Raw genomic sequence first — 9193 nt, 5'->3', positions numbered from 1 at the left:
TTTTATTCCTATAGTTAATATAATCCAAGTAATTTGGAGTTTTTGCCTTACAAATTGCTGCATTAAGAGTGTTTACAAAAAAAAAGAGTGTTTACAATCTCTTATAAGCTGATAGATAGTTCTTTTGATTGTGTCTAAAAGGAAAAAACTCAAATGACCAAGAAGAAAACAACAAAAAACTTTTCGGAAGGATATAAGTAATATACCCTTATAAAAGTACATATAGCTGAAAGAGATAAAAAAAATAGAGAGTAGAAAAAATAATATACCTCAAGGGGCACCTGGGTGGCCTCATTGGTTGAGTATCTATCTGCCTTCTGCTGTGGGTCATGATCCTGGCGGCGTCCTGGGATCAGGGGGATCCCTGCTTGTGGGAGCCCCTGCTTCTTTCTCTACCTGGTGCTCTCCCCCTGTTTATGCTCTCTCTTTCTGTCAAATTAAATAAATAAAATCTTTAAGAAAAAAATAACACGTCAATGCTGAAAGAATGTTATAGATCATTTTTGATATGTATACAGTTAAGTTTTTATCCTACTTATGTGAATAGGTTCTAAATATTTTATAGCTTGATATTTTGCAACAAATCTTTTCATACAAAAAATGAAACTTTCCTATTAAAAATAATTACACTTGGTTTAAAATTAAATATCCGATGAGGAATCTACAATAATAAGATATATATATAAATATTGCCCAGGGAATAAATAAACACACATAAAAATATCAAAAAATTAAAAGTTAAGTGCAAGGCAAAGATAAAGCAGGTACATCCTAATATTAAATTAAAGCAAATAGCCAATTCTCTAATAAAGCAAATTTATTTTTAAGGTCTAATTTCGGAGCAAAATTTTGGCTTTATGAATATTTTTTTCTTACCAAATATTATAGAAATACTCCTTAGACTTTTCATCTCATCTTCATATCTTACTCCTTTCTCCAAGATTAAATATCTAATTGTTCTGTCTTAAATTTCTGGACATGTTGAGCAAAACATCCAACTAGCATCAATCTACAAGCCTGACAGAGCACATTTTCTCTTGTTCTTTGAAATTTCTTTCCTGTAGCTTCTTTGCAGAGTTGCAGGAAAACTCTTCTTTTTCAAGCAAAAAGGAAGACCTGAATTGCAATTTTAATCCATTGTAGCTTAGTATTTTACTTATTTAAACTTTATCTTACTTTACTAACTAATAATATATAATTTGAATTTATTATTATAAACCAAACCAAACTTAATTACTATAGTGATGGACCAATGAAACCATGGAGAAGAAATTGCCACTGCATATTTTTTTTGCAAAAATATTTGTAGTAAATGAAAAATTAAACCTCTAAAAATGCCATGATCCAACCACTTAAATTAGGAAAACTTAGGGTTGTGGGCAATGCCACATTATTCTCAGTGAGTTACCCTGAAACTAGGCGTAATGAGAGAACAAAGGGGAGGGACGGAATGAGAGGAGACGAATGACGATTGAGGTTAAGGGAATTAGCTCCCAGGATGGATGTTTTGTTTTTACAGAGGCTTGGCAAGTCTAAAACTGAGCATAGTGGGAACAGTCTGAAGACCTAGGAAATAGATTATATTGCAGTTAAAATCTGGAAGGCAAAGGCTGGCTAATTCCTCTTCCTCAAGGAATTCAATCTTTATTAATACCTTAACTGATTGGATAAACCCATCCATTATTAAGGAAGCCTCCTTAACTGGATCTGAGACGGGGGAACGACAAGAGGGCAGGAAGAAAATCCGCCCAATCATCTTCACCTCCCTTTTCTCTATTTTGTATTTTATTGATCTGTTTCCGATGGGAGATGGGATCCTTTCCCCGCGTGGAAGGACGCGGGCTTCCTCTCTCCGGGCCCGCAGCTAGGAGAAGCTGCCCTCTCCTGTTTCTTCTCACAAGTCGAGGGGCCCAAGGTCATCTTCTTCGTTCGAAAGGAGGGGTGGGGGGACTCGCGCCAGCTACAAGCCTGCCCCACGTGGCCCACTCATCCCCGCGGCCGCCACCGCATCAGGTCGCGGGTGCCTGGGGTGGTTCAGCTGCGGTGACCCTCTTCCTCCCCAGTGTCTCGTGTCCCCGGGGCCTCCCGCCCCCCCCCCCGTGCTGTGGACGTTTTGGTCCGTGCCCGGGGACAGGGGGGGCAGGATACTGCGCTCCCCAGTTCCATCCGGCTCCGGGGTTTGCATGGGAGAATCCATCTTTCACGATGCCACTGGGCGACGTGGCGTGGGGGGAGGGAGGACGGTGGGGGAGCCCTCGCCGAGACTCTTGGTCGGTCTCCCTGCCCCAGGCGTCACTCAGTTGATCATGGGTAAAGAGAAACTGTTTAAAAAAAAAAAAAATCCCTGAGGCCTGACCCGGACCCCTAACCCTAACCCCTACCCCTATCCCTAACCCTAACCCTAAACCCTATAACCTATCCCCTACCCCTGACCTGACACTAACCCTAACCCTAACCCTTCAACCCTAACCCTAACCCGTTCCTAACCCGTTCACTAACCCTCACCCGTCCTAACCCCTAACCCTAAACCCGTTCCTAACCCCTAACCTATACCCCTAAACCTAACCTAACCCTTAACACCTAACCCTTTAACCGTTCCCTAACCTAACCCATAACCCTAACCCGTTCCCTAACCTCTAACCCGTTCCCTAACCCTAACCCGTTCCTAACCAGTTCACTAACCCCTACAACCCGTTCCCTATTCCCTAACCCGTTCCTAACCCCTAACCGTTCCCATAACCCGTTCCCTAACCCCTAACCTAAGGCCGTTCCAACACTAACCCGTTCCTAACCCCTAACCCTAACCCGTTTCCCTAACTAACCCTAACCATTACCCTAACCCTAACCCTAACCCTAACCCATTCCCTAACCCTAACCCCTACCCTAACCAGTTCCTCCTAACCCCTAACCCTAACCGTTCCCTAACCCTAACCCGTTCCCTAACCCCTAACCCTAACCGTACCCTAAACCCTAACCCGTTCCCTAACTCTAACCCATTCATAACCCTAACCATACCCTAAATCTAACACGTTCCCTACCTGTTCCCTAACCCTAACACGTTCCCTATCCGTTCCCGCAACCCAACCCTATCCCTACCATAACCCTCTAACCTAACCCATTCCCTACACTAACCCGTTCCATAACCCTAACCATTCCTAACCCCTACCCTAATCCTAACTGTACCCTAACCCGTTTTCCTAACCCGAACCCGTACCCCTAATCCTAATTGTCCCCTAAACATAGCCCAAAAACCCCCTGCCTTCACCCCTACTAAAACTTCAAACCCATACCCGCTCTATCTCTAAACGTATTCCCTCCCCCATCCTTAACCCTCAACCCTATAACCTATCTGTAACATCACCCTTAACCATACCCTAACTCAGTTTCCTAATCCCAAATCCTTACCTTACTCCTAACCTTGACCCTTCCCCCATCTCTCACCCTAAACCAGGAACTACTCGAACGCATAACCATGATCGCTAATCCATATCATCTAATTTCAACCCTAACACATATTGCTCACCCTAAAACCCAACCCTATCTCAATTGTCCCCATTCACTTACCTGTCGTTCTGAGTAGCTGCTGCTGAGGGTGGATTGACTCCGAACAGCGCCTCCAGGTCCTCCAGCAGGTCTCTGAGGAAGCCGGACTCCAGTCATGGCAGACCGTGGCCCCAATGTCTTCCTGAGTCATAGACAGCAGGTCCTGAGGAAGCCGGACTCCTTGTCATGGCAGACGCCTGGCCCATGTCTTCCTGAGTCATAGACAGCTGGTCCTGTGGACGAGGGGGGGGGGGGGGTCTGTCACTGTGGACTATGCCTCACATCCTCCAGAAAGCCTCCCTGCGGGTTCTGAAGGAGGCAGGTTCCTGTCACCGTGGACGCGGCTCCAACATTGACCTGAAGCCAACCCCCGGTCCTGAGAAGGCCGGGGATCCTGTCAGTGTAGACCCGCCCCACGTCATCCCGGACAACCTCACCGTGGGTCCTGAGGAGGCCGGGGCTCCTGTCAGCGTGGACGTGACCCTACTATCATCCCGAAAACTCACGCGCGTGGTCCTGAGGAGGCTGGGCTTCCTGTCACGAGGAAGCCGGCCCGACATCCTTCGCTGAAGTCTCACCGTGGGTCCAGAGAGACCAGGCTCCTGTCAGCGAGGACACGGCTCCACATGGTCCCCTGAAGCCTACCTGCGGGTCCTGAGTAGGCCGGGGCTCCTTCAGCCTGGACCGGCTCCACATCCTCCTCAGGCAGCCAGAGCACAGACCGGGTCCTGTACTGGCTGGGGGAGGAGGCCTACTGGTACACACGACCCCCTTACTTGGGCCCAGGGCTCTCAGTGCAGAAGAGTGTGAGGAGGCGCGTCCCCAGGCCCAGAGCTGGACCTGCACCTTCCAGCTCCAGCTGAGACCAAGAAGAAACCCAACCCCTACCCCCCCACCCCCCGGGAAAATTTAGGACCACGCAACCCAGAGCAGCACCATCAGGCGCCTTCCCGTAAATTTTAGCAAATCGAAAATCAATCTGTGGTTTTTCGGAGATAAGAAAAACCATCCCCCGCCCCCACCCCTGAATGGAAAGTCTCTGAACATGTTCATGTTGAACCTTCAAAGAAATCAATCGTGTCTAACTGGAATGCTATGCTAATCCGCAGTTTTGCCTTTAAAAGATGCCTGTAATTGCCAATCTGGGCTTCTTCCACCTTTGAGGCTCGAGGGCCCGTTTGCCCAAACGTCAATAAAACCCTCTTGCTAGGGATCCCTGGGAGGCGCAGCAGTTTAGTGGCTGCCTTTTGGCCAAGGGAATCAGGATCTTGGAGACCCCAGGGGGATTTTCCGAGTCCCCACGTCGGGGCTTGGTGCATGGAGCCTGCTTCTCCCTCTGCCTATGTCCTGCCTCTCTCTCCTCTCTTCTTTTTCTGTGACTGTATAAAAAAAACCCTCTTGCTTGTTGCATCTGCCTGTTCTGGGGTCTGGAGTTTGGGGGCCTCTACGAGGAACACGTTGGCCCCCGTGAGCTAGGGTCCAACACTATGAGCTTCGGAAACGTGTGTTGAAATGGAGCACAACACCGGCTTCCACAGAAATACTTAAGGACCAAGGAATTGGAGCCCTCAGGTGCGAAAATGAAATGAGGGACCAGACTTTTATCGTGTCCGCCAAGACTCACTAAACCCCTCTTCCACTGTGGCGGGGAAGGGACTGCGGGCTGGGTGAGTGCCTGGAAACGTGCCAAGGCTCCTTCAGGAACTTACCGATAGAGCTGGCCCTTGTGACCGACAGGTGCACGCCTGGAGCTCACTCCTGAAGATCAGATGCAATGTACGCCAGGCGGGACACCTGCGCCCCGATGCCACAGCCAGCCGGGTCCACAGTAGCCCACCACTGTGGGAGGAGCCCTCGGTGCCTTCAGACAGAGGATGGATAGAGGGATGGAGATAGATGATGGTATAGTGGAGGAATGGTACTGCTATCAAAGTGAAGGAAATCTTGCATTTGCAATTGACGCGGATCAACTAGAGGGGTCCTGTTAAGTGAAATAAGTCAGTCGGGAAAGACAGATGACCCTATGGTGTCATTCATAGAGTGGCATAAAGAAGCAAAGCAGAGGATCATCTGTGTAGGGAAGGAAAACCGAATAAGATGAAAAAGATGCAGGAAATACAGATCTGAATCATTGGAAACAAATATGAGAGGGTCCTGGAGGGGACGGGGGAGGGCGCGATAACGGGGGCATGGGCACGAAGGATGGCAGGTGATGTACGAGCATGCTGTTCTCTCAATGGTGAATCCTGAATTCTACCTCTGAAAGTATATTACACTATACAATTAATTAATTGGGTTTAAATTAAGTTAAACAAAATCAGTTGTATAGTGCCACATTTCCTTCTGGACTCCCTGTTATGCTCCTTCAGCTTATGCTGGAAACCACCCCCTGTGGGTCGTAGTAGGCGCCAAGCCTCGGTGCACCTGGCCCAGCCCAGGGCTAGAAATCACGACCCCGAGATCAGACAATGAGTTGAGGTAAGGAGTCGATGCTTAACTGACAGGCAGCAGGGAAGCCGAGAACCACACTGCCTTTATCCTGTGTCTCTGTGGACACGTTCAAAATGGAAAGTGCTGCGCCCACTCTGTCTGCTTTTCAATATGATTTGTGTCCGAGGGTCATTTGTGGGGCTGGACGGATGTTAGGTTGTTTTTTTTTTTTTTCTACTTCGAGGATCCACCACCATGATTTTGATAGGAATGACATTGGAAACGAGGGTGGCTCAGGAAACTGTGGACATTTTCCACAAGAGGTGGCTTCACCCACGATGAACCCAGGACGGCTCCAGAGCATGGTTGGCTCAGTGCACAAGTCTTGTGCTCCTTTCGTTCAGTCTCATTATTTAGGCTCCTTGTGATGCTCCTGAGCAGGGAGTCTGTCCTTCATTCGTTCTGAGTGCTCATTGTCAGGACGCAGCAAGGCTACTGAGCTCTGTAGGTTCAGTTGGTGTCCCATGAATTTACTGAATTCAATCATTAGTTTCTAACACGGTTTTGGTGGTGGGCTCTCGGGTCTTCCTGTTTCTATGCCACTGCGTCTTCAACAAAATGGGACGTGTGACGTCCCCCTTCAGGAGTGGAACCTTTGCTGTTTCCTGTCTGTTGAACTAAATTAGGACTTCCAGCACTGAGAGGGGACTCCTTGGATTGTTCTGCTTTAGGGGAGACGGTTTCAGGTTTTCTACCCTTGAAGAGGATGTCAGCTGCGGGCCTTCCTAGCGGAACCCTTTATTCTGTTGATAGACATTTCCATCAAAAACACACTAGGCTTTTGAAGTTGTACTTTGTCAATGCTTTTTCTGCATTCTTGAGAGGGATCGTTTTTTTTTAGTTTTTGTCCGTTCTCTCGTTTTATCTTTTTTTAAAGATTTTATTTATATATCCTTGATGAATACAGAGAGGCGGCAGAGCAGAGAGAGAAAGGCAGAGACATGGGCAGAGGGGAGAAGGCGGGGCTCCGTGTAGGGAACTCGACGCGGAATCGATCCGGGACTCCAAGGATCACGCTGGGTGAAGGCAGGCCGTTTTAAAACGCTGAACCACCCGGGGCTGCCCCATGTCCTTTCTCTGGTTAATGTGATGGATCCTGCTATGGACTGATGGACAGAGGGGCCGTGGGTAGGGGACATGGCAGGCATTGTAGATGTACGTTTAGTAACAGCTATAAGCGTCGGGATCATAAAATAAAATAAGGCACAGAAATTAGAAAGTACAGCCTAGGGAATGGAGTCAGTAATGTTGTGACAACTTTGTACGGGGACAGACGGTGACGCCGCCTTCTCGTGGACAGGAGCTGACATAAGGCACAGAATTGTCAAGTCACTAGTTGTAGCCTGAATACTGTCACGTTGTGTGTTGACTGTACTTCAATAAATATCAAGGAAAAGGGGTTTCTGGGTAGTGAATCCCGGGTGGGTCCGTGAAAGGCATTTACATGGTCGTTACACACCCGAAGGCACTCTGGCAGGTGGGGTTACAACATGCTCACGTGTCTTCATGTTAATTTGTAGTAGATTACTGAGGAAAGGTTGCGTAGGGAGTGGCTCGGAGGGGAGAGGGGGAACATGGCGCGGACTGCCTAACCCAACGGAGCTGAGCCCCACGCGGAAGGCTCCACGCCAAACTCAAGTTCCTGAGCTGAGCCTAACTAAAGAGTCGAGTCCTGGCAACCGGACTGAACCACGCAAGAGCCCCTCGAATGTAAGTGCAACCATGCTGTGACCTCTGGGGGTCGGGGGGACATCTGTGACCCCCAGTCTACGTAGAAATGGTTGGGAGGCCTGAAGGGCCAAGGATGGACTGAGGATGAGGGAGGGTGCTGCATAACCCTCTGCCTGGCGTGGGGACAGGACCCTCCCCGGGACCCTCCGACTTCAGGTGAAGGGCTAAGTGCTGTTGGACCCGCCTTGCCCACAGTCATGATGCGGGACCCCACTGTGGGCGGGAAACTGTTGCCACCCCAGGGTTCCACCGCTGCATGGCGCTCACTGTTGCGTCTGCAGGAGCTTTTGGAAAGGCACTCGTGTGCTCTGGATCTGCTCACAGTGCCGGACTCTCTCGCTTCTACCCCAGTAGCCTCAGTACTCCCACTCTCCTCAGTACCCCCACTCTTCCCAGTACCCCCACTCTCCCCAGTACACCAACCTCTCCCACTCTCCCCAGAGTACCCGGTGCATAAAGAGGAGGCACTCAACCAGCAACAGGTCAAGGTGAGTGGCCGCTGCTGCCTGCTCCCGGGGCCATCTCTGGGCCTGTGGGTCTGGGTGGGGGGCGCTGGCCTCCCGGGTGGGGTCAAAACACCGAACCCCAATGAGATGACTGGTGAGCAGCTCATGAAGCCCTTTCACAGCCCCATGGGGTGAGGGCGTCCCACTAAGGCCTGTCTACAGGAAGGATGGCTGCAGTCAGAGACCGGCGCTCCCCGGAACCCCCGCTCCCCTGTAAGGGCCTGTGCTATTGCTGGGAGACCCAATACATTGACCCTTTCCAGCCTCGTCCTAGATGCATGGATCCCCCACAGTGCAGTGATTTCACCCCCCCCAGCCCCACCATGTGGTGAGGGGAGGACTGTCAGGGCCTGCTGGGTCCCCCTGGCCAGTGAGCAGGCTTGCTCTTCACGCACTGGAATGGGGGCGGAAGTCCCCTGTGCTCCCCCCAGGACCCCCCTCAGGATATTCACGTCATCCTTTGCACTCAGGTTGGGGAGTGTGGTCGCACTCTTTGCCGGCATCAGGTTTTACTTTTGATGAAGTCCAGTCATTTGCTTTCTCCACCTCGGCGTTGTGTTTGTTGGGATCTCTGAGAAAACCTTGATCTCCCCCGGGCTGGTGAGTCATCACACGAGCATCAGAGCATAAGATCGGCATTCGCCAGAGCCTCTGGGTCTTCGCCTGTGTGCTCCTGAATACCGGGGGTGGGAGTGCTCTGTGATCCCAGCGGTGATGGGTGTCCTGGGACAGTGGCTGGGAAGGTGGACTGTAGGTGGGCGAGCAAGCTAAATAAGACAGGCGAGTTGAGGGGCCATGTGTGATGTTCAGGCCCAGCCTGTTGCCCTCAGGGCGATGGGGTTGTCTCTGGCTACGGTCAGACGGAACGGGGACTGCCATGGGGAGCAGGGATGCTTGTGTCCTCGGAATGTATTCATGCGCGT

The sequence above is a fragment of the Vulpes lagopus genome, chromosome 23 (genome assembly GCF_018345385.1).
Source record: "Vulpes lagopus strain Blue_001 chromosome 23, ASM1834538v1, whole genome shotgun sequence".
Taxonomy (NCBI): Eukaryota; Metazoa; Chordata; class Mammalia; order Carnivora; family Canidae; genus Vulpes; species Vulpes lagopus.
The sequence above is the reverse complement of the archived record's forward strand: the minus strand, read 5'-3'. Positions refer to the sequence as shown.